At 44.4% G+C, this 27,666-nt stretch overlaps 1 protein-coding gene across 3 annotated transcripts in view; it reads left to right on the top strand.

The window, feature by feature from the left end:
• The window catches only part of PRRT3 (proline rich transmembrane protein 3), a 50,823-nt gene that overhangs the window by 1,860 nt on the left and 21,297 nt on the right, over positions 1-27,666 (top strand). Inside the window, exon 2 of one of the 3 annotated variants that reach the window (XM_075286981.1) lies at positions 8,646-8,823. The exons of 1 other annotated variant lie outside the window; for it this stretch is intronic. The gene's annotated coding sequence lies outside the window, so the exon portion shown is untranslated. Of the gene's footprint in view, positions 1-8,645; positions 8,824-21,021; positions 21,097-27,666 lie in introns of those variants that run through there. One more of the 3 variants, XM_075286982.1, reaches the window with a different exon arrangement.

The following is a 27,666-nucleotide window of genomic DNA, read 5'->3' as shown; positions in this document are numbered from 1 at the left end:
ACAGTAGGACTGAGGTAACAGCAAATAGTGAGCGGTTACCTGATAACAGAGGAGGGCGCTATATTGTAGGTGGTGGATAAAACTGAGCTTCATATTACAAGGTCCTGTGCATACCATTACCAAACATGTCAGCCATGTTGTGTCTCTGAATTTAATTTGCTTTTCCATTTTAAATGGAACCCATAAAGTCGCTACATAATGAACGCCAATGGAGCCCAACAGACCCTGAAATAATAATAGGGCGTCTGTAATTTTGACAGGGGAGACAGTTTTTCTTAAATTGTTTCTATGTGTGTATTGTTCCTGTACTGTGACATCACTGTGTGTATTATCTCTGTAGTGTGACATCACTGTGTGTATTATCCTGTACTGTGACATCACTGTGTGTATTATCTCTGTACTGTGACATCACTGTGTGTATTATCTCTGTACTGTGACATCACTGTGTGTATTATCTCTGTACTGTGACATCACTGTGTGTATTATCCTGTACTGTGACATCACTGTGTGTATTATCTCTGTAGTGTGACATCACTGTGTGTATTATCCTGTACTGTGACATCACTGTGTGTATTATCCTGTACTGTGACATCACTGTGTGTATTATCTCTGTACTGTGACATCACTGTGTGTATTATCTCTGTACTGTGACATCACTGTGTGTATTATCTCTGTACTGTGACATCACTGTGTGTATTATCTCTGTACTGTGACATCACTGTGTGTATTATCCTGTACTGTGACATCACTGTGTGTATTATCTCTGTACTGTGACATCACTGTGTGTATTATCCTGTACTGTGACATCACTGTGTGTATTATCCTGTACTGTGACATCACTGTGTGTATTATCTCTGTACTGTGACATCACTGTGTGTATTATCTCTGTACTGTGACATCACTGTGTGTATTATCTCTGTACTGTGACATCACTGTGTGTATTATCTCTGTACTGTGACATCACTGTGTGTATTATCCTGTACTGTGACATCACTGTGTGTATTATCTCTGTACTGTGACATCACTGTGTGTATTATCCCTGTACTGTGACATCACTGTGTGTATTATCCCTGTACTGTGACATCACTGTGTGTATTACCCTGTACTGTGACATCACTGTGTGTATTATCCTGTACTGTGACATCACTGTGTGTATTATCTCTGTACTGTGACATCACTGTGTGTATTATCCTGTACTGTGACATCAGTGTGTATATTATCCTATACTGTGACATCACTGTGTGTATTATCTCTGTAGTGTGACATCACTGTGTGTATTATCTCTGTACTGTGACATCACTGTGTGTATTATCTCTGTACTGTGACATCACTGTGTGTATTATCCTGTACTGTGACATCACTGTGTGTATTATCTCTGTAGTGTGACATCACTGTGTGTATTATCCTGTACTGTGACATCACTGTGTGTATTATCTCTGTACTGTGACATCACTGTGTGTATTATCCTGTACTGTGACATCACTGTGTGTATTATCCCTGTACTGTGACATCACTGTGTGTATTATCCTGTACTGTGACATCACTGTGTGTATTATCTCTGTACTGTGACATCACTGTGTGTATTATCTCTGTACTGTGACATCACTGTGTGTATTATCTCTGTACTGTGACATCACTGTGTGTATTATCTCTGTACTGTGACATCACTGTGTGTATTATCCTGTACTGTGACATCACTGTGTGTATTATCTCTGTACTGTGACATCACTGTGTGTATTATCCCTGTACTGTGACATCACTGTGTGTATTATCCCTGTACTGTGACATCACTGTGTGTATTACCCTGTACTGTGACATCACTGTGTGTATTATCCTGTACTGTGACATCACTGTGTGTATTATCTCTGTACTGTGACATCACTGTGTGTATTATCCTGTACTGTGACATCACTGTGTGTATTATCCTATACTGTGACATCACTGTGTGTATTATCTCTGTAGTGTGACATCACTGTGTGTATTATCTCTGTACTGTGACATCACTGTGTGTATTATCTCTGTACTGTGACATCACTGTGTGTATTATCCTGTACTGTGACATCACTGTGTGTATTATCTCTGTAGTGTGACATCACTGTGTGTATTATCCTGTACTGTGACATCACTGTGTGTATTATCTCTGTACTGTGACATCACTGTGTGTATTATCTCTGTACTGTGACATCACTGTGTGTATTATCCCTGTACTGTGACATCACTGTGTGTATTATCCTGTACTGTGACATCACTGTGTGTATTATCTCTGTACTGTGACATCACTGTGTGTATTATCTCTGTACTGTGACATCACTGTGTGTATTATCTCTGTACTGTGACATCACTGTGTGTATTATCCCTGTACTGTGACATCACTGTGTGTATTATCCCTGTACTGTGACATCACTGTGTGTATTATCCTGTACTGTGACATCACTGTGTGTATTATCCTGTACTGTGACATCACTGTGTGTATTATCTCTGTACTGTGACATCACTGTGTGTATTATCTCTGTACTGTGACATCACTGTATTATCTCTGTACTGTGACATCACTGTGTGTATTATCCCTGTACTGTGACATCACTGTGTGTATTATCCCTGTACTGTGACATCACTGTGTGTATTATCCTGTACTGTGACATCACTGTGTGTATTATCTCTGTACTGTGACATCACTGTGTGTATTATCCCTGTACTGTGACATCACTGTGTGTATTATCCCTGTACTGTGACATCACTGTGTGTATTATCCTGTACTGTGACATCACTGTGTGTATTATCCTGTACTGTGACATCACTGTGTGTATTATCTCTGTACTGTGACATCACTGTGTGTATTATCTCTGTACTGTGACATCACTGTATTATCTCTGTACTGTGACATCACTGTGTGTATTATCCCTGTACTGTGACATCACTGTGTGTATTATCCTGTACTGTGACATCACTGTGTGTATTATCCTGTACTGTGACATCACTGTGTGTATTATCCCTGTACTGTGACATCACTGTGTGTATTATCCTGTACTGTGACATCACTGTGTGTATTATCCCTGTACTGTGACATCACTGTGTGTATTATCTCTGTACTGTGACATCACTGTGTGTATTATCCCTGTACTGTGACATCACTGTGTGTATTATCCTGTACTGTGACATCACTGTGTGTATTATCTCTGTACTGTGACATCACTGTGTGTATTATCCTGTACTGTGACATCACTGTGTGTATTATCCCTGTACTGTGACATCACTGTATTATCTCTGTACTGTGACATCACTGTGTGTATTATCCTGTACTGTGACATCACTGTGTGTATTATCCCTGTACTGCGACATCACTGTGTGTATTATCCTGTACTGTGACATCACTGTGTGTATTATCCTGTACTGTGACATCACTGTGTGTATTATCCTGTACTGTGACATCACTGTGTGTATTATCTCTGTACTGTGACATCACTGTGTGTATTATCTCTGTACTGTGACATCACTGTGTGTATTATCTCTGTACTGTGACATCACTGTGTGTATTATCCTGTACTGCGACATCACTGTGTGTATTATCCTGTAATGTGACATCACTGTGTGTATTATCCTGTACTGTGACATCACTGTGTGTATTATCTCTGTACTGTGACATCACTGTGTGTATTATCTCTGTACTGTGACATCACTGTGTGTATTATCCTGTACTGTGACATCACTGTGTGTATTATCCCTGTACTGTGACATCACTGTGTGTATTATCCTGTACTGTGACATCACTGTGTGTATTATCCCTGTACTGTGACATCACTGTATTATCTCTGTACTGTGACATCACTGTGTGTATTATCCTGTACTGTGACATCACTGTGTGTATTATCTCTGTACTGTGACATCACTGTGTGTATTATCCTGTACTGTGACATCACTGTGTGTATTATCCCTGTACTGTGACATCACTGTGTGTATTATCCCTGTACTGTGACATCACTGTGTGTATTATCCTGTACTGTGACATCACTGTGTGTATTATCCCTGTACTGTGACATCACTGTGTGTATTATCCTGTACTGTGACATCACTGTGTGTATTATCTCTGTACTGTGACATCACTGTATTATCTCTGTACTGTGACATCACTGTGTGTATTATCCCTGTACTGTGACATCACTGTGTGTATTATCCCTGTACTGTGACATCACTGTGTGTATTATCCTGTACTGCGACATCACTGTGTGTATTATCCTGTACTGTGACATCACTGTGTGTATTATCCTGTACTGTGACATCACTGTGTGTATTATCCCTGTACTGTGACATCACTGTGTGTATTATCTCTGTACTGTGACATCACTGTGTGTATTATCCTGTACTATGACATCACTGTGTGTATTATCCTGTACTGTGACATCACTGTGTGTATTATCTCTGTACTGTGACATCACTGTGTGTATTATCCTGTACTATGACATCACTGTGTGTATTATCTCTGTACTGTGACATCACTGTGTGTATTATCTCTGTACTGTGACATCACTGTGTGTATTATCTCTGTACTGTGACATCACTGTGTGTATTATCTCTGTACTGTGACATCACTGTGTGTATTATCCTGTACTGTGACATCACTGTGTGTATTATCTCTGTACTGTGACATCACTGTGTGTATTATCCTGTACTGTGACATCACTGTGTGTATTATCCCTGTACTGTGACATCACTGTGTGTATTATCCCTGTACTGTGACATCACTGTGTGTATTATCTCTGTACTGTGACATCACTGTGTGTATTATCCTGTACTATGACATCACTGTGTGTATTACCCTGTACTGTGACATCACTGTGTGTATTATCTCTGTACTGTGACATCACTGTGTGTATTATCTCTGTACTGTGACATCACTGTGTGTATTATCTCTGTACTGTGACATCACTGTGTGTATTATCCTGTACTGTGACATCACTGTGTGTATTATCTCTGTACTGTGACATCACTGTGTGTATTATCTCTGTACTGTGACATCACTGTGTGTATTATCCCTGTACTGTGACATCACTGTGTGTATTATCTCTGTACTGTGACATCACTGTGTGTATTATCCCTGTACTGTGACATCACTGTGTGTGTATTATCCTGTACTGTGACATCACTGTGTGTATTATCTCTGTACTGTGACATCACTGTGTGTATTATCTCTGTACTGTGACATCACTGTGTGTATTATCTCTGTACTGTGACATCACTGTGTGTATTATCCTGTACTGTGACATCACTGTGTGTATTATCTCTGCACTGTGACATCACTGTGTGTATTATCCTGTACTGTGACATCACTGTGTGTATTATCCCTATTCTGTGACATCACTGTGTGTATTATCCTGTACTGTGACATCACTGTGTGTATTATCTCTGTACTGTGACATCACTGTGTGTATTATCCTGTACTGTGACATCACTGTGTGTATTATCTCTGTACTGTGACATCACTGTGTGTATTATCCTGTACTGTGACATCACTGTGTGTATTATCTCTGTACTGTGACATCACTGTGTGTATTATCCTGTACTGTGACATCACTGTGTGTATTATCCCTGTACTGTGACATCACTGTGTGTATTATCTCTGTACTGTGACATCGCTGTGTGTATTCTCCTGTACTGTGACATCACTGTATTATCCCTGTACTGTGACATCACTGTGTGTATTATTCCTGTACTGTGACATCACTGTGTGTATTATCTCTGTACTGTGACATCACTGTGTGTATTATCCCTGTACTGTGACATCACTGTGTGTATTATCTCTGTAGTGTGACATCACTGTGTGTATTATCTCTGTACTGTGACATCACTGTGTGTATTATCCTGTACTGTGACATCACTGTGTGTATTATCCTGTACTGTGACATCACTGTGTGTATTATCTCTGTACTGTGACATCACTGTGTGTATTATCCTGTACTGTGACATCACTGTGTGTATTATCTCTGTACTGTGACATCACTGTGTGTATTATCCTGTACTGTGACATCGCTGTGTGTATTCTCCTGTACTGTGACATCACTGTGTGTATTATCCCTGTACTGTGACATCACTGTGTGTATTATCCCTGTACTGTGACATCACTGTGTGTATTATCTCTGTAGTATGACATCACTGTGTGTATTATCTCTGTACTGTGACATCACTGTGTGTATTATCTCTGTACTGTGACATCACTGTGTGTATTATCCTGTACTGTGACATCACTGTGTGTATTATCTCTGTACTGTGACATCACTGTGTGTATTATCCTGTACTGTGACATCACTGTGTGTATTATCTCTGTACTGTGACATCACTGTGTGTATTATCCTGTACTGTGACATCACTGTGTGTATTATCTCTGTACTGTGACATCACTGTGTGTATTATCCTGTACTGTGACATCACTGTGTGTATTATCTCTGTACTGTGACATCACTGTGTGTATTATCCTGTACTGTGACATCGCTGTGTGTATTCTCCTGTACTGTGACATCACTGTGTGTATTATCCCTGTACTGTGACATCACTGTGTGTATTATCCCTGTACTGTGACATCACTGTGTGTATTATCCTGTACTGTGACATCGCTGTGTGTATTCTCCTGTACTGTGACATCACTGTGTGTATTATCCCTGTACTGTGACATCACTGTGTGTATTATCTCTGTAGTATGACATCACTGTGTGTATTATCTCTGTACTGTGACATCACTGTGTGTATTATCTCTGTACTGTGACATCACTGTGTGTATTATCCTGTACTGTGACATCACTGTGTGTATTATCTCTGTACTGTGACATCACTGTGTGTATTATCCTGTACTGTGACATCACTGTGTGTATTATCTCTGTACTGTGACATCACTGTGTGTATTATCCTGTACTGTGACATCACTGTGTGTATTATCTCTGTACTGTGACATCACTGTGTGTATTATCTCTGTACTGTGACATCACTGTGTGTATTATCTCTGTACTGTGACATCACTGTGTGTATTATCCCTGTACTGTGACATCACTGTGTGTATTATCCTGTACTGTGACATCACTGTGTGTATTATCTCTGTATTGTGACATCACTTACTGCTGATTATTACACTCTTATAGTATAATAAGATAACATAATAATATGTTGCCAAATTATCGCCACAGTGTCCGTGGGGTATCTATATGTAATTGCCCCGTATTCTCTAGTTGTCGCTGTCGTTTGTCCCCCTGGCCCCCCTATGTGTACCCCTGGTTGTCAGTACTGAACTGGAAACCTAATTCTTTTCCTTCCTTGTGGAATGATTAACTATTTGTGGTAAGCGCCTGCAGCATTGGTAACAGGTATGATAGAAAACCACTATGACTGCTGGGTGATGAGTCAGGGCACATGTAACAGCTGCCGCTGAATAGGTTGCCCCGCTCTGTCATACCCCTGTGGTCACACAATGGATACGGGGATTTGTATGACGGATGAACATTTCAGGCTGAATGCCGTATGTCACAGGTGATACAGTATATATTCTATGGGAACACTTTAAATTTGTGCTTGTGGCCGTACATGCACACACTAACCTTCCAGTTACACAAGAAGATTGGGGATCCTACTCCCACGTGAGGGAGGACTATTGCCTATGTGAGGCCACAAGCGGAGCACTGTTACCTTTCAGAAGCCACAAGGGGGCACTATTAACTTGTGAGGGTAGAATTGAGTTTCAGGGGGCTTAAAAGGGTCCCCTGGGTGTTAGTGCTGCATCATTGGGTGACTTAAGAGATTCAATGATGCTACTGTAGGTCGTCTAGGGGTACATGGCAACTTTGGCCGCAACTCCTGTTGCATGACCAAAGACAAACATGTCACCCTGCAACTCCTTGACTACATGGAGTCACATTGCAACCCCAATTGTAAAGTCACAACATCCTCTAGGTCACAAAGCGACACCATTCCTATTCACGGCGATCTTTGGTTGCCCAATAGCCAGAGTCACCATACAACCCGAATCTTGCAGACAGGACTTTTCTCTCCACATTTTGCATGCGGCGAGGGGGACGGAATGGCCCAAACGCAGATGTGAACCCGGCCTTAGAAAGCTGCAGAACATCTCACAGCTTTTGTGCATCCCTCCTTAGTCTTATATTCCACATCTGTATACCTAGACGCCTCAAACCTCAGGATCCCTGGCCCAGACCGAGCCGCATTCTTTCCTCACATTCACCTCCAAGTTTCTGTCCCTTACCAAGGACTTAAAACCCTTCATACATGATGTTAAATGACTTGCGGGCTGCGCAGAACGGAAAGTGGGGGTCGTTGTCCCTCTTTGATCACGACACGCTCTATGAATTTGGGAGTTTCTGGTGCATTTTTCCTAAAAAAAAAAAAAAAAAAATTAAAAAATTTTCCCAGTAGAATAACAAAGGAAAAAAAATGAAAAGCGCCCATCGGCGGCCTCCTGCTCGCTGCCAGGCTCCTCCACCACTTTCCAGGAGTCGTCGCTCGCTGTTCTTCCTGGCATGCAAATAGCAGAGGTTAAAAAGTGGCCGAGCAGGAACGAGGCAGTTCTCTGGCATAGTTGTGTTTTGTTTTTTTTTCTGGCTCAGTCAGATTTGGAAGTGTAACCCTCAGCTTTATTACGCTCTGTGCAGATTATTGAAGCCACTTGGAGGGAGGAAGAGAAACACAGTCAGACATAGGATCCCAGAACCGTACACCGGGAGCGCTGAGCCTCATTCATCCGCTGTCATTGGGGGAATTAGCCTTTTATCAGCCACGAATATCAGGATTCTTCAGCAGCAGGGGCGACGTACCGAGTACTAGAGAAAGGTAAGATGTTAACGCTTAGATATACAGATGTAGCAGCGCCGAGTTTGTCGTTTAACTCTTGTGCACCGAGACATCACATTGTTGGAGAATGCAGCAGGAACCAGATGACAAACTCAGTTCTGCTGATGTTATTGATATACGGTCCCTAAGGGCTGAGCTCAGGGATTACGGCTACACAGGGCTCATTCATACAGGTGGTTGTGTAGATGGGATATGTCCAGGGCGCTCCATATCTCATCCGTAGCAGCACGTAAACAAATGGTCCTCCGCCTGCAGCTGCTGTTCCTGAATTCAGGTCTTGGGGACCATGGAGACTGTGCTTGCAAATGTGACGGCTGCATGTGTTCTGATACCGTATGTCATTCCTATTGATATGGCGTTATGTTTTATTGCAAGAGAGGGGGATACCTTGCACCCCTAGTTTTGAATTGAATTGAAAGCAGAGTTGCGCAGTTATCGGGAACTGTATTTTTTGAGTCCCACAGCTGACAAAACACATTAACACTTAAGGGTCTAGAAAATCAGGACCTAGATATCGGGGGTTCTAGCACAATGGCACATGGCGCTTCACAACACACTGAAGTTTGGGTTTAGTAAAGCAGAATACTGACATAGGGGTTTCTAGAGAAAGAAATGCAATGTATTAACACTCTGTGCTTTAGAAAGTTTTGACATTGACAGATAGGGTTCTAGAAAAGCAACGCATACCTAGAGTAATATTACTGTAACACATTCAGTTCTGGAACAGCAGTAATAGTATTAGCAGTACTAAAGGTTCTAAAATAGCAGCACTCTAATACTAAATGTTCTAGAAGAGCAGCACTTTAATACTAAATGTTCTAGAAGAGCAGCACTCTAATACTAGATGTTCTAGAAGAGCAGCACTCCAATGCTAGATGTTCTAGGACTGCAGCTTTCTAATACTAAATGTTCTAGAATAGAAGTGCTCTAATAATATATGTTCTAGAATATCAGAATTCTAAATGTTCTAGAAGAGCAGCACTCTAATAATATATGTTCTAGAATAGCAGCACTCGAATACTAAATGTTCTAGAAGAGCAGCACTCTAATATTAGATGTTCTAGAACAGCAGCTCTCTAATACTTTTTGTTCTAGGACAGAAGCACTCTTATATTTTATGTTTTAGAACAGCATCACTCTAATACTGGATGTTCTAGAACAGCAGTACTCTAATACTAGATGTTCCAGAGCAGCAACACTCTAATACTCAAGGTTCTAGAACAGCAGGAGTCTAATACTTGATGTCCCAGAACTGTAGCACTGTAATAGTTGAAGTTTTAGAACATTAGCACTCTAACATTTGATAATCTAGAATAGCAGAACTCTAATATTTGAAGTTCCCTAACAATTGCACTCTAATATTTTAATATCTAGAACCGCATCACTGTAATATTTTATAATCTAAAACAGCATCACTCTAATACTTGAGGTCCTAGAACTGAAACATTCTAACACTTGATGTTCCAGAACAGCAGTACTGTAATACTTTATTCTCCAGAACAGCATCACTGCTATATTTCATGATCTAGAACCGCAATCCTATAATGTCCCAGGACAATAGCTCTTTAGTTCTAGAACAGCCGCACTCTAATACTTTATGTATCAGAACAGCAGCGCTCTGCTAGAAAGAAAGAAGTCTCTGGCACTTGAGGTTCTAGAAGATCACATGATAACCCGCACATGGTCATATAGTACCAGTTATCTATGATATGGCGGCGCTCCACTATTCTAGCGGCTGCCAGGGATTAGTTTGTTCGCATATATCAGTGATGACCTTTGATGTGTTGTCTCAGACACGGCTCTGTGTCATGAAACCTGTAGATCAGGTACCTGGAGTTACATAATGGCGCTCTGGAGAGGATATTAGTTACAGCCTCTGTATATCCCACTAATGTGTCTCCCGCTGATCCATCCCTGTGTGTCGCCCCATTTGACCGCACTCAGTGAGACATTTAAAGCTCGTAATGAAATCCGCTTATCTGACAGCGCTCGGAACAGATCATGGCTGTGTAGTCTGTGCCTGTGGTGTATTACCAGATATACACAGTCCACCGCCATACCCAGGTATGAATATATTACCGTACACTTATAAACCTTTGGTACCCAATTCTGTGTGCCTGTGGTGTATAACCAAATATACCAGATATACACAGTATACCGCCATACCCTGACTATATTACCGTACACTTATAAACCTCTCACACACAATTCCTTTTTATGATGGCTCTATATAACACAACCTGCTGCATGTCGCTATAAACCCTGCAGAGCATTGATAGAGTACCCCGAGCTCTGCAAAATCTCATATGCTCTGTAAACTTCCCATCCCAAATACGTCTGGATAACACCTTCTCAGCTTGAAACCACTTATCCCAGGGGATCGCCTCCGGTCCAGAACCCCCAGCACTCAGCCTGCCATACATTGTACTTACAAATCCGTCTGTAAAAATGTGATATTTTTGCTCTTTTTAAAAAATTTTTGCAATTTGATTTCCTTTGCTGTTCCACGGAAACCATCAGCAAGCAGGCTTAATGCTGTTGATGAATCCTATTATATGATTTAACAACACAAAACTTAACAAAGTATCCTTAGGATAGGTCAATATTATGTGACGCTTGGCCCCCGTACCGATCAGGCTACATTCATGTCTGTGTTGGAGTCTCTGTTTGGAGACTGTTTGCCAGACGAAAAAGTCTTATAAATCCAATTTTGTCGTCCAGTGGTTTCGGATTAAGACACCTAATCCCATTATGGGGTCCATTGGGTTCCATGTGTGACTGCCGTTGTAGCGATCCGCCTCTCTTTTGTTCAGGTCATCCAATGGACCAGAACAACGGAAGAAGACAGCTCTGTATACTGTGCATTGAGCCGCCTGCTTCCAGCTCTGTATATACGCTCAGAACAGCTGATCGGCGCTGGATGGTCCTCGGCCCCCTTCTCACACTTAAGACCCCTTTATTACCCGGAGTAGAGAGCTGCCCCAACTCTGAGGAACGTGACATGACCACTCTCAGGATCTCTGGGGTCTTAGCGGTTGGACCCCCACCGATCAGCAATTTATCCCCAACCCTATGGATATCTTTCATGGCATAACCCTTTAATGTCTGGCACCAAGTGGGAGCATTAGAGGCCGAATCCGCCTGAGATCAACTGATTGCCAAGATTAATTTGATTTCAGGAGGCGTGGTTAAGATCGGACACTCCCCTTTAAGAAGGTGAATAGCCAATCAGATTCACCGTCCATTACACTCGGAAGATTAACAGATCCGTCAACAGAAACACGATGATGGTTTCCAGATCTGAATTTCGAATAAAACCCCCTCCAAAAAACAAGGCAAAATAATAAAAAGAGGTGATAAATGTTACACGGAGGACGTCATCGCAACGAATGGCGCAGCTCGACTCCTGCTAAGACTTCCCATAGCCTGTGATTAGAAGCAGATCAGCTCGCAGGCTTGTATGTGGTGTTTTTCAGCGATGATATCACTCGCAGCTTTAGCCATCCAATCCAATTACTGTCACTGCGTTAGGGGAAGTGGCTTTAGCTTTGTTCAGCAGAGTCGTCCGTGACTATTATGTCAGCACAGCAGAGCTGTAGCAGTTTCGTGTCGTCTCCGCCTGGGGAAATGTGCGAGTAAACATCACGGTAAGACATTAGCGGGGCTCTGTAACAGGAGGATGAATAAGTCAGGGCAACAAAAGGGGCCCTTTATGTTCCTCATTTCTGGATTAGGTTATTCAGCTCTTTGGCTGGGGGCAAAACTATATAAAAAGGAATGGCAGTGACTATAAATAGATCATAAGTTTACAGCGCCATTGTTGTCAGCACAGTAGAGAGTCATTTTGTGGGTGGATCATGGATTGCTCCTAGTCTATACAGTATTGTACTTCATAAAGCTGCAGTTTGTGCTGCAGAGCTGCTCTTCTTAAAGAGGACACTTTACCACCTCTACCATCTCAACTTCTTTTCATCCTTCAATCGTCGCCCCTCCGCTGATTCCAGCACAGTTGGAATTTTTTCTGTAGCCCCGCCATTCCTGAGCAATCGGTGCAGGTAGTTTTGGTGTCTGATATGCTAACTAGACTCCCTAATAGCAAGTGGGTGATGTCAGGAAGGAGCATTGGAGCTCTCTCAATGCAACACCATCCAATCCTGGACTTGTGACCTAGACAGCCAATCACTGGCCTCAAAGGTGACAACTGTAATGATGTCACCAATAAACAAGACCCCGGCACAGTAATGGTGAGAACTGATGGGTGACTCCATGATGTCCCAGGGGCACGTGGGTGAAGGGGTTTCCTTCTAGGTTTAGTAATGTTCTCACCTTGTGCACAGGAAGTATTCGCATAATTTGACCATTGACCCACATCATAATAAAAAGTTTACTGTGCAATGTATGTTCTTCTACACGTTCCTCACGTGTTTGCAATATACGGCACATAGTCAGCAATACATAACAGGGTAAAACAAAGATATCCAGGGGTTCTGAGTGCTCTTTGCCAACATTAGTAACATGGTGTGAACACAGTCTTAAAGGGCTTGTCCTGTTATGGAGACTTATCTCCTATCCACAGGGTAAGGGATAAGTGTCAAACTGCTGGGGGCCCCTGATGGGTCAGACTGACACTATGTGTAACCCACCTGGGCGCTCAGTGTTGGACTGGCCCATCAGATAAATTGATTCCAGGGGCCCACCTTCAATCAACCCTTAAAGGGATCCTATCATTGGATACTCTTTTTTTCTCGATAACACGTAGGAATAGCCCTAAGAAAGGCTATTCTTCTCCTACCTTTAGATGTCTTAGTTTTCTTCGGTATGCAAATAAGTTCTCTTGCAGCACTGGGGGCGGGCCCCAGCACTTAAACAGCACTGGGGGCGTCCCTAATGCTACAAGAGAACTCTGCAGCGACGCCTCCATCTTCTTCAGGAACACCGTCTCCCTGTGTCTTCTTCCGTCCTGGGTTTTCAATTTTGTAGGCCTCAGGCAGAGACGATTGTGCATGTCCGGGCCACAAGAAAATGGCCGCTTACACTGTAAACTGGTGTAAGCGGCCATTTTCTTGTGGCCCGGGCATGCGCAGTCAGGCAGTTATCAAGAAAAAAAAGGGTATTCAATGATAGGATCCCGTTAAGAAATAGACCATAGTACCCGTCAAATCTGGGTGCCCCTTTGGGTGTGTCCATGCCCTTTTTGCAATATGTTGGTCTCACCTTCTTTTTGGACATGACCAGCACATAAAGTACCCAAGTCACATGAAAAAATGGCTGCATGGGTGAATGGCCTGCTCTTCTGGCAGTCTGGGAGGTCCCTCTTTTTTTTGGAGCCTCCTGGCGGTTCTAGAATATTGCCAAGTATGTTGCATGGAGCTCTTGCACAGCAGGTGGTCGGGGTCCCGGAGTGCAGGCAAAGACTATGAACGTGTCGCAGCACTAGTGCCCCTTCTATTTATGGATCTGTGGGGGTCTCAGGGGTCTCCTAGAAATGTGTCAGCACTGTATGAAAAGGGATTCGTCCAGGATAAATAAAAAAGGATATATTTTTTCTCCCAGGAACAGCGCCACCCTAACTTGTGGACTGTATCCGGTATTGCAGCCCAATCATGTGGCCTTGGCTAAGCTGCAAAACCAGAAAACGTCAATGAGGGGAGCTATTTCTGGATGATAAAAAAAACCAGCCGTCCCTTTTTCCTATCTGGACAGTCCCTCTAATGTCATCTCTCCATGAGAATAAGTAGTAGGTTTACGTATTCAGAATTCCTGCGCTCACTGATAAAGTATTTCATGGCCCCCACTTCAAACAGCGCCGAAGATCAAGCCCAGACAAGACCGGGCACTGGAGCTAATGGAATGTGTCGCCAGGTGAGTGCGGTGCGGGGCCTGCTCCAACCAACATGCTGGCAGGCTCCGGCTCACACACAACAAACAGTGTGCGGAGGAGCAGCAGCAATAATAACACCGCCTTCTCATGTGTCAGGTGCACGGACCAGGTGTGCGGTCTATACGACTCCCATCAGCCTCACACAATCGCATCTACTCCATAAAGTAGTCCTGAGCCACCAGGAGGAGTCAGAGACACTCAATCCAAAAATATACCGTACACTCAAGATCTTATAGGAAGGCAGGGAATTGGCCAACATGATACAAAACTCCAAAAAATGATAAACAATAGTCGGGGGGGGGGGGGGGGGGGTCTATTGGTCCAGGTTATCAGTTATCACTGCAGTGGCCACTACTGGTGAAATAGAGCATTACAATGTCACTCTATTTTGGTATTTTGTTCGTCCAAATCTGTTCAGCCATTCCAAAGATATAAGCCCTGTTGATGCAGATTAGAGTCTACTATGTGTGTGGGCGGTAACACTGTGGTTTCTCTGGGGGCGGGGTCTCTTTGTGCTGTATGTCACGCACCGTTACTACCCTAATCCGTATAAGCAGTAAAAGTGCTTATATCTTCAGAATAGCTGAACAGATTTGGATAACCAGGGAGCCAAAAATCCTGTGAATAAGAAAGATAGGAGAACCCCTTAAGGTGACAAGGTAAGATTTCTCTATAAATAAGTGAATTAATGAGTGTAATGTCAGTGTTCAGACAGCACGTGGTGTCAGGGACTGACTAATACTCACTTAGACAGGGTGGGGGCAGTCTACACTCCCTGGCCGCACACCGCTCCAGCCTCCACCCATGGCATGCATATTCTGTCTCATCAGGTGTAATCGTTTTGTGGCAAGGTGTGACCGTACTCCTATTTGGGTCTATGCAAAGCCATTCATAGCAGAGGTCACACGGGATGAGTAAATCCCCTGTGGTATTCAGGGTACCTAATCCTCGGACCCTCCACAACGCGTGTTTGTGACTGTGATGTCATGAGCCCTGTATTTAGTGGTTCCCATGCTCATATACTATAATCCCAGATTAACCACATAGCAGTCAGCTGCCCACGGACTGGAGCGGCCCCGGCCCTGGCACCAAACTGGGAAATACTTTAAGGACTAGTTCACCCTGAGCTTGAACTTGAAGCTTCTGGACCCCAATGCAAAACCTGTAACCGGGCCCCTCACATAGTATAATATAGTAATATGGGGTAGAAGGACCATTCAAGGCCCCCTTTAGGACCCAGGAGCCCAATCTCTGTACCCACTATTAACACCCCTTGTTTCCACCATATACAATCCATGACTACGATCAATACAGAGGGTAAGAGGGGCAAACTGATTTGGTTGGGCCGTGACGCTCATGAAACTCTTCTCGGTTCCAATGACATCACGTTGCCCTACAATAGGGATGTTCCAGAAAACCCCTTTAAGAGTATTTCATAGTGGTACAATGATACAGCGCCCTGTATATAGAGGTAAAGGGGTATTCCGCAATCAGGCATCAGCAACGACAATAGGGAAACTGTATGAGGACCCAATGACCATATTAGTGATAGTTCACTCTCGGCCCATATATAAAGCCCTTTAAAGAAGCCCACGTTGACCTGCTATATCGCTGATCGGCGCTCATTCTGCCCACCAGGGCCTTGAGAAACTGATGAATACAATTTCCAACAAGTCTGTAGTAAAGGACGACTCAAGGACGAGTTTGTGTAGGACTCGGTGACTCCCGTGCATGGGGGTGCTCACTGTTTATTTTGTCTGTAGAAAGTCCCAACACAGTGCGCGGCCCACATAGAAGTACAACATGTCTCGTGTTACACCGCCATGTCAGACGTCATGTCAGGCAACAAAACTCTATGGTGTAACCCCCCTCCCCATAATATAAACCAGCAAAGTGAGAGCGAGCGCAAACAATCAGGTCAGAGTGGGAAGGTGTATAGGATACCTGCAAACTGGCCTGCTAAAGATGGCGGATAGTGGATAGATAGATAGATAGGATATAGATAGATAGATAGATAGATAGATAGATAGGAGATAGATAGATAGATAGATAGATAGATAGATAGGAGATAGATAGATAGATAGATAGATAGATAGATAGGAGATAGATGAGATGGGTGGATAGATGACTATTATTTGTCAGTCACACAGTACTATATACTCCTCCTCCGTACTATATAATTACATGTACAGTGTATATGGTCTTTGTTGTATAATTATGGTTTAGAATAATCTTTATGGCCATATTACCCTTTCCCAGTGATACAGGGCGCCGTCCTCATTGTAATCTATTGTTACAACATCTATGTGTGTGAATCAGGTCTGAGCAATCTGCAGTGTATAACAAGTCCTTATTATGCGGCTGGTCAGGGATTAGCTGCTATTCCTTGCAGATTGTGATGTGTGTACAGTACAGTGGCTGCTATTCCTTGCAGATTGTGATGTGTGTACAGTACAGTGGTTGCTATTCCTTGCAGATTGCGATGTGTGTACAGTACAGTGGCTGCTATTCCTTGCAGATTGTGATGTGTGTACAGTACAGTGGCTGCTATTCCTTGCAGATTGCGATGTGTGTACAGTACAGTGGCTGCTATTCCTTGCAGATTGCGATGTGTGTACAGTACAGTGGTTGCTATTCCTTGCAGATTGTGATGTGTGTAGAGTACAGTGGCTGCTATTCCTTGCAGATTGTGATGTGTGTAGAGTACAGTGGCTGCTATTCCTTGCAGATTGTGATGTGTGTACAGTACAGTGGCTGCTATTCCTTGCAGATTGTGATGTGTGTACAGTACAGTGGCTGCTATTCATTGCAGATTGCGGTGTGTGTACAGCATAGTGGCTGCTATTCCTTGCAGATTGTGATGTGTGTAGAGTAGTGACTGCTATTCCTTGCAGATTGTGATGTGTGTAGAGTACAGTGGCTGCTAGTCTCCATATTTAGCTTATCAATATTTTTAGCATTGATGGCTGTGCCAAGTATTCTTCTGGTTCTCCTTGCAGAATCCTGCCAGTGTGATATGTAATGAGTTAGGGTAATGTAATCCTCTTTCTGGGCATGCAGGATCCTGGCAGCATGCCGAAATATGGCACAAAGCCTCCAGCCTACCGTGATTCAGCTCTGGCCTTTTCTATGTAAGGCACTAGGTGACCAGCGGGGGCAGAGCACTTCTCTCCTCTGGGCAAGGGAAAATTCACAGCATCAGCCATCTTGCTTTGTTACCATTGGATTAATCTACTGTATTGCAAAAGAATTTAATGTAAAAAAGATTATTCCGCCATGGAAAATCTGCATTGGATCCAAGCTCTTCTGCAGACGGATATTTCGGGTTGCTTGTCCCTCACCAGTGCAGAGTAGAGCAATGGTTGGCTGGGTGCGAGGCCTTGGACAGTGACCTGGGGGTTCTGTTTCTTCTCGGACGGTCATAAATTGCGTTAAAATCCTGTACTGTGCTGTTTTCCATGTGGATTTTTTGGCTACATGAGGGTGTGATATTCAGTACCCCATGTCATGTATTGTACTGGAATCTGCACCACAATACCTAGATGGGCTTGACGTGCAGGGCTATAGGAAAGCTGGATAACAAGCACAGGAGGATTTCATTACCTTGATAGATGACTCCAAGACAAATATTATTTTACTTAGAGCATAATAATGGGATGACGTTCCTGCCGCTCGGATCTGCTCCAGGAGCCAAATAGTGGAAAGTCGTCTCGTTTCTCCTACATATGTGGAGCGCTCCGATCTGCAGAAGTGTCCAGCATGAAGTCATTCCTGTATAATGGATGGAGCAGTCGCCGGATCCTCATATATCATTCCAGCTCCTTCAAGTTTTTCCTAAGTCCTGCTCCAGCATTGTCTGTAAGCTGAGCCCTGGTCCAAGCCGTCTCCTAATAAAGCATTAGAGAGTATAGAAGAGGTATTTAAAGGGCTATTCCCACCCAAAAGGGGGGTAATAATCTCCTCTTTAAGGGGACTGTTGTGAAAGGTTACTTTGTATTTGGACGGGGACAGTGTTTAGTTTTGCTACAGCACCCCCACAGGAAAAATAAAGTATGACATGTTTGGTGCCTATTGAAATAACTGTCAGGTCCTCCAGAGCTCTGGCTAATGGGTCTCCAATGATGGATATACCCTAAAAAAGTTGAGTTAAAGGGGTTCACCATTCCAACTGGAGAACCCAGGGAGGGCGGAGGGTGGGGTAAAATAATAAAAGGGAGCGATACTCCTCTACCTCCAGCCTTCTGTTCTGATGTTGGGTCCCCCTTTCTGTGGAGGAACCGGCCAGGCCAGAAGTGAGGTGGCTTAGGTGGGTATCAATGACGTAGTAGACATCACCAGTTCATCTGTCCTCATAAAGCGCATTACAAATGTTTGTCACTGTCCTCAGTAATCGCAGTGAGCAGTGTACAGAGCCTTAGTGTATAGACAGGGATCCTTTAAGGACCAGACTCATCTTAATACAAGAAGTTTTCCGCCATGTACGGGTGCAGTATGAAGTAACGGGGTCCCATATATTCGAGTAGGGCCCTGAACACATGAATCAAAAATGCAAAGTCGACAAATTCTTTGCCCAAGTAAACGGCGGCCACATGTTTCGCGGCCCACGTCAGTAAAATAAACAGGCGGCCGTGTATATTTTTCCTTCAAGTGAAAGTTATTCTTCAGAGGACAGATACGTTTCCTTACTGGGTGTAAAGAAAAGGCGAAACTGAATGTGAAGGGTCCGGCCAAATATCATGAATCATCCCAGGACTGGACACCTCCTGGATCCCCGCGCTGAGTTATTAGGCGAGCGCTGATATTTATGGCTCTAGAAATATTCAGAAAGTTATAGTTTAAGGTTTTTTTTACATTTTAGAGGTTTTCATTTATACGGCTCAAATGATTTTATATATGGGAGGATTAGTAGAGCGACACCACCTGTTACCACTAGGGGCAGCATCACAAAACGTAGTGTTACATGATGGTCAGTGAAATTAATGGGTTATAGTGTCCTCCCGTGACTGTTAGTATTAGGCACCCCCCCCCCCCCTATATCCACATGACCTCCCGTGACTGTTAGTATTAGGTACCCCCCCCCCCTATATCCACATGCCCTCCCATGACTGTTAGTATTAGGCACCCCCCCCCCCTATATCCACATGCCCTCCCGTGACTGTTAGTATTAGGCACCCCCCCCTATATCCACATGCCCTCCCATGACTGTTAGTATTAGGCACCCCCCCTATATCCACATGCCCTCCCGTGACTGTTAGTATTAGGTACCCCCCCCCCCTATATCCACATGCCCTCCCATGACTGTTAGTATTAGGCACCCCCCCCCCTATATCCACATGCCCTCCCATGACTGTTAGTATCAGGCACCCCCCCCCCTATATCCACATGCCCTCCCGTGACTGTTAGTATTAGGCACCCCCCCCCTATATCCACATGCCCTCCCGTGACTGTTAGTATTAAGTACCCCCCCCCCTATATCCACATGCCCTCCCATGACTGTTAGTATTAGGTACCCCCCCCCCCTATATCCACATGCCCTCCAGTGACTGTTAGTATTAGGCACCCCCCCCCCCTATATCCACATGACCTCCCGTGACTGTTAGTATTAGGCACCCCCCCCTATATCCACATGCCCTCCCGTGACTGTTAGTATTAAGTACCCCCCCCCCCCCTATATCCACATGCCCTCCCATGACTGTTAGTATTAGGTACCCCCCCCCCCCCATATCCACATGCCCTCCCGTGACTGTTAACATTAGGCACCACCCCTGTGTCCATGCCCCATCCTATGACTATACGTAAACCAATACTCACATTCACAACAAGCTGTAAAGTGAGATGGTTTTCTGTGAAGCGTCTCCTGCTGTAGTGACATCTAGTGTTCAGTTGGATATCTGCACTATTCCATAATTCGTCGCACTGTATATACCTGGTCACTATGATATTCCTTAGGGTGGTGCTTGTCATTTTCCTACATAGGAGTAAATTCTGCATTTAGTACTGTGACGCAAAGCATCAGGGTAAGTAATTAAAAAATATATATTTTTGGTTCAACTTTATTTTATTTTACATATTTTTACATGGATTCTTATTGAAAGCCTATGTATTGCACTTACAATCAGCCTGACGCATTGCCTCCTATCCCTATGATCTCATGCCATGCATTGAGCAGAGGCTGCCTGCAGATCCTTGCATCTGGGCTCTGCTAGTTAGGTCTGAACATCTCAGTCAGCTGTATGCAGGCAGAAGGATGCTGTGCTGAATGGACTGCAGGGACATTGCCAAGGTGAGCTCAGCATCAGCACATGTGCCCCCCACAGAGGACGCCTGCACCCTAAACCCTGCAACATCAAGCCTGTAGCCTTCACCATCATGTAAGTGTCTATGAGACATTCCAACCTGCTGATTGTTACCATCAATTTTATAAGATTTTGCATCAAATCTGTAATATAGTGATTTTATAGGAATATATCATGGTATCCTATAATATATATATAAGCACAGAGACTTGTATCGAGCCCCCGACCATGCATAATGCATAGCCATGTAATTATAGTAAATGCAGATGTGCACTTGTTAGTACATTGCATCTTAACCCATGCAGTGCCAGCAGCTGTCCCGCTTTTCCTCTGTTTTTTTGCAGAGCTGCAGATTTTCTGCATCCGATGAGTCTATTGCGGCTAAGCAGGCAGGGTAATGCAGTATAATCTGCTGACAGGAGCCTGGCACATACTCAGGAGCAGCACGTGAAGGAGCAGGAGATCACACTGTCATTACAGCGAGTGCCAGGAGGGTGATGCGGCATGTTTAAGGGGACCTGACACTGAGCACCCAGATGGCGGTCTAATCCTATATGGCCTGCAGTGAGCACTGGTGTGCTGTGTCAGATCAGTATATGAGGATACAGTATAGCAGGGAGATCTGGATATTGTGTCTGTACCGTGTCATTAGGCCAGACCTGCAATAGAAGAAGTTATAGAATTGTAAGAAAATGGAATTATCATTGATTAGTTGTAATTCTGTTAATGTTATTAGTTTATTTAAAGGTGTCATTTAGGATTAGGAATAAGACCCTGTAATACCAGACAAAGCCAATAAACTAGAGTGTCACTGTTTCTGGGAAGTGATGAAGTACCAACCTGGAAATTTTTGAGTCTCTGACATCATAAGCGTTCACTTATCCTGTACTGATCCTGAGTTATATTCTCCAGAGCTGCGCTCACTATTCTGCTGGTGCAGTCGCTGTGTACATACATTTCATCACTTATCCTGTATTATACTCCAGAGCTGCGCTCACTATTCTGCTGGTACAGTCACTGTGTACATACATTACATTACTTATCCTGTATTATACTCCAGAGCTGCGCTCACTATTCTGCTGGTGCAGTCACTGTGTACATACATTACATTACTTATCCTGTATTATACTCCAGAGCTGCGCTCACTATTCTGCTGGTACAGTCACTGTGTACATACATTACATTACTTATCCTGTATTACACTCCAGAGCTGCGCTCACTATTCTGCTGGTGCAGTCATTGTGTACATACATTACATTACTTATCCTGTATTATACTCCAGAGCTGCGCTCACTATCCTGCTGGTACAGTCACTGTGTACATACATTACATTACTTATCCTGTATTATACCCCAGAGCTGCGATCACTATTCTGCTGGTGCAGTCGCTGTGTACATACATTACATTACTTATCCTGTATTATACTCCAGAGCTGCGCTCACTATTCTGCTGGTGCAGTCACTGTGTACATACATTACATTACTTATCCTGTATTATACTCCAGAGCTGCGCTCACTATTCTGCTGGTGCAGTCACTGTGTACATACATTACATTACTTATCCTGTATTATACTCCAGAGCTGCGCTCACTATTCTGCTGGTGCAGTCACTGTGTACATACATTACATTACTTACCCTGTATTATACTCCAGAGCTGCGCTCACTATTCTGCTAGTGCAGTCACTGTGTACATACATTACATTACTTATCCTGTATTATACTCCAGAGCTGCGCTCACTATTCTGCTGGTGCAGTCATTGTGTACATACATTACATTACTTATCCTGTATTATACTCCAGAGCTGCGCTCACTATCCTGCTGGTGCAGTCACTGTGTACATACATTACATTACTTATCCTGTATTATACTCCAGAGCTGCGCTCACTATTCTGCTGGTGCAGTCACTGTGTACATACATTACATTACTTATCCTGTATTATACTCCAGAGCTGCGCTCACTATTCTGCTGGTACAGTCACTGTGTACATACATTACATTACTTATCCTGTATTATACCCCAGAGCTGCGCTCACTATTCTGCTTGTGCAGTCGCTGTGTACATACATTACATTACTTATCCTGTATTATACTCCAGAGCTGCGCTCACTATGCACTCACTATTCTGCTGGTGCAGTCACTATGTACATACATTACATTACTTATCCTGTATTATACTCCAGAGCTGCGCTCACTATTCTGCTGGTGCAGTCACTGTGTACATACATTACATTACTTACCCTGTATTATACTCCAGAGCTGCGCTCACTATTCTGCTGGTGCAGTCACTGTGTACATACATTACATTACTCATCCTGTATTATACTCCAGAGCTGCACTCACTATTCTGCTGGTGCAGTCACTGTGTACATACATTACATTACTTATCCTGTATTATACTCCAGAGCTGCGCTCACTATTCTGCTGGTGCAGTCACTGTGTACATACATTACATTACTTATCCTGTATTATACTCCAGAGCTGCACTCACTATTCTGCTGGTGCAGTCACTGTGTACATACATTACATTACTTATCCTGTATTATACTCCAGAGCTGCGCTCACTATTCTGCTGGTGCAGTCACTGTGTACATACATTACATTACTTATCCTGTATTATACTCCAGAGCTGCGCTCACTATTCTGCTGGTGCAGTCACTGTGTACATACATTACATTACTTATCCTGTATTATACTCCAGAGCTGCGCTCACTATTCTGCTGGTGCAGTCACTGTGTACATACATTACATTACTTATCCTGTATTATACTCCAGAGCTGCGCTCACTATTCTGCTGGTACAGTCACTGTGTACATACATTACATTACTTATCCTGTATTATACTCCAGAGCTGCGCTCACTATTCTGTTGTCTGGAGTAATAGATTGTGTCTGGAGATGTTACATGTTCTGACTTGGGGTCATTCATAAGAACATTACGGGTGAGATGTGCTGCGGGATTGTCACGCCTCACATATGACACATGACAGAGCGGTTTCATCCCATGTGCAGATCTCAGAGGAGATAAGTAACAGTCTCTGGGGAGAGATACAAGACGTGAATGGATATATGACTGGCGGGAGCGTTGTGGTTCAGGTTGATCGATACGCTGTAAATCTCCCGCACTCCGCACCGATTAGCCTGAGATCGCTGCTAATCTTACATGACGGGGTCATTGTAGAAATTTGTAGTCTTGGAATTTTCCAAAATTAGAGAGGAGGGTGAGGACTGGCAGAACGGAGAGTGGCTACAACTCTGGAGCACTTGGCAAGTCTATGGATAACATGAACAGTCCATTGATTTCTATGGGAATGGTGTACTACATCATTTCACCTGTGGTGGCGCTGCAGCAAAATAAATACTTTGCTTTCAAGCTCCCTCACTGGAGGTCCCAGCTACAGACCAACCCATCATTAAAGGGCTATTCCCATCACCACCCCACCACTAGTAAATCCTGCAAGTTTCACTCTGACCTCTAAGCCTAATAATAGAATGACACTTGCCTATTCTGTAGAGTTTTTCTTTCTTTCTGAAGTGAATTGTGCAGAGATGCAGTACCAGACGCAGCCCATGGCCAGGTGTGGCGCTGTTTTTGGAAAGAAAGCAGCCATGTTTTTCTTACCTTGCACACCCTCTGTGCAGACTCCCCAGAGACATGGTGGGCAGATCACTTCGTCTCTGCCATTAAATATTTCAGTGTTGTTTCATCCCGAATTCCAGACCTGACTGCAAAAACAACATATGGCGTTTGCTACGTGCCGTACGCGATACGCTAGACGGCAAACCCACAGCATGTGCTGAAATGCAGTGACTATCAGGGGTGCAGTGCTCTGGGCCCCGGGGCCCTCACCTAGAAGGCCCAGGTCCTCAGGCCTCAGTATATGGACGTATGGGCAGTATATAAAGGCTTACGCTCCCCGCATGATAAGATATTCTTATAACCTGTAGCATACGCCGCTACCTTGTTTCCATGGTTTTGAGATCCCGCTGACAATCCAGCCGTATCCCCATAGCCATGATTTTATATTCACTGGAAAAGCCCCCACTATAATCCTCCCCCCCCCCCCCATACAGACAGGGGTGCATGTCCATAGATATAGCCTATGCACCTGCTATAGGGCCCTTACACATAGGGGGCACTATGCTGGTTGGCCTGAATGCGGGGCGACCCTTTTAATGGTCCTAGTGCCCGCAGTAGGAATGAGTCATGACGGTGGTGGGCACTAGGTGACATGTAGCTGAGTCAGAACCTGTTTGTATAGCAGAGCTGAGTCAGTGCCCTGTAACACAGGATAGGGGGTGTAAGCGAAGCATCTAGAGCTGATTGTTCTCCATTATTACCGGCTGATAACAGAGAGCAGGGACACACATTACTGGAAATCAGATCACAAGTTGTGCAAAGTGTTCTCCTGACTTAGCAGCCGTCATTGTGTCCATGCATGGCTCAGCCCCCTTGTCTTACAAGGTGACATGTTACTTATCCAGGAGCCATAATATGACATAGTGACACAATTCAGCATGACTTATATCATCAGAGAGTGATCACCTACTGGTGTTAGTACTAAGCAAACCGATCCGGGGGGGCTGGGGTCAGGGGCGTAACTACTGTAGAGGCAGCAGAGGCAGCTGCCACAGGGCCCGGGACATTAGGGGGCCTGGTGACAGCCGCTACCGCTGCGGGGTTTTTTTTTTTTGTTTTTTTTTTAATAGGCCGTTACCGGCTGAAGGTACTTCAGCCGGTAACGGGCCCTATTTACTTACCGATCTGGGCTGGGATCGGTAAGTGACACCGTGGGCCCCACAAAGACTATCATTATACTCGAGGGTCTTTTCAGACCCCCGAGTATAATGATCGGAGGCCCGGGAGAGGTAAGGGAACGTAACAAACATTGTTACTTAACTCTCCATGATCCTGCCAGGCCTCAGGCCTATAGTAGTTGTCTGACGTCACATGATCCCAGCCTGAGTCCCGGGTCATGTGACGTCCGACGTCATTAAAGAAGGATGAGAGCAGCGGACGACAGCACAGGAGCTGGGGACAGGTAAGTAACAGTGGTTTTTTAAATGTTTTTATTCCCCCGGATCTCCGATTATTATACTCTGGGGTCTGTAAAGACCCCAGAGTATGATAATTGTTTATGGGAGTCCACTATGGGCTATAATACTGTTTGCAGGGGCCACTAAGGGACAATACTGTGTGCCGGGGCCACTATGGGGCATAATAGTGTGTGCAGGGGCCACTAAGGGACAATACTGTGTGCCGGGGCCACTATGGGGCATAATAGTGTGTGCAGGGGCCACTAAGGGACAATACTGTGTGCAGGGGCCACTATGGGGTATAATACTGTGTGCAGGGGCCACTAAGGAACATAATACTGTGTGCAGGGGCCACTATGGGCATAATAGAGCGCGCAGGAATGCGGAGAAGGGGTCGGTTGAGGTCTTCGGTGGGGGGGGGGGCATGTCAAAAGTTTGCCACGGCGCCCCGCCATTCCTAGTTACACCACTGGCTAGGGGGATATGCTGGTTCTGGTGATACTAACCTATCTATCTGCAGGGCTGGGGTGATATTCTGGGTCTAGTGACTCTAACCTATCTATCTGCGGGGCTGGGGTGATATGCTGGGTCTGGTGACACTAACCTATCTATCTGCACGGCTGGGGTGATATGCTGGGTCTGGTGACACTAACCTATCTATCTGCACGGCTGGGGTGATATGCTGGTTCTGGTGACACTAACCTATCTATCTGCACGGCTGGGGTGATATGCTGGGTCTGGTGACAGTAACCTATCTATCTGCAGGGCTGGGGTGATATGCTGGTTCTGGTGACACTAACCTATCTATCTGCAGGGCTGGGGTGATATGCTGGGTCTGGTGACAGTAACCTATCTATCTGCACGGCTGGGGTGATATGCTGAGTGGTGACAGTAACCTATCTATCTGCAGGGCTGGGGTGATATGCTGGTTCTGGTGACAGTAACCTATCTATCTGCAGGGCTGGGGTGATATACTGGGTCTGGTGACAGTAACCTATCTATCTGCAGGGCTGGGGTGATATGCTGGTTCTGGTGACAGTAACCTATCTATCTGCACGGCTGGGGTGATATGCTGAGTGGTGACAGTAACCTATCTATCTGCAGGGCTGGGGTGATATGCTGGTTCTGGTGACAGTAACCTATCTATCTGCAGGGCTGGGGTGATATGCTGGGTCTGGTGACAGTAACCTATCTATCTGCAGGGCTGGGGTGATATACTGGGTCTGGTGACAGTAACCTATCTATCTGCAGGGCTGGGGTGATATGCTGGTTCTGGTGACAGTAACCTATCTATCTGCAGGGCTGGGGGGATATGCTGTTTCTGCTGACACACTCCCTCTAATCAGGCAGGTATCAGGGATCTAGGAAAGCTGGGTGAATGATGACGGAGCAGATTAGCACAATACTGGGTTAAACTCCAGCGGGTCGTCTGTTTATTTACCTCACACGGCACAGAGAGGAGTGGGCGCACGGCAGGCCTACGAGCTGCTCTACTTGCTACTATTGGCTGCGGACTCGGTGGCCCGGCCAGATTTTCACACAATGAGACCTTTTATCTCCTTCAGCGTTTTCTCTCAAACTGCAGAAATCTGAGTTGAAAAAAAAAAAAAG

The sequence above is a fragment of the Leptodactylus fuscus genome, chromosome 9, assembly GCF_031893055.1.
Source record: "Leptodactylus fuscus isolate aLepFus1 chromosome 9, aLepFus1.hap2, whole genome shotgun sequence".
In the NCBI taxonomy this organism is placed as follows: Eukaryota; Metazoa; Chordata; class Amphibia; order Anura; family Leptodactylidae; genus Leptodactylus; species Leptodactylus fuscus.
The sequence above is the reverse complement of the archived record's forward strand: the minus strand, read 5'-3'. Positions and strand labels throughout refer to the sequence as shown.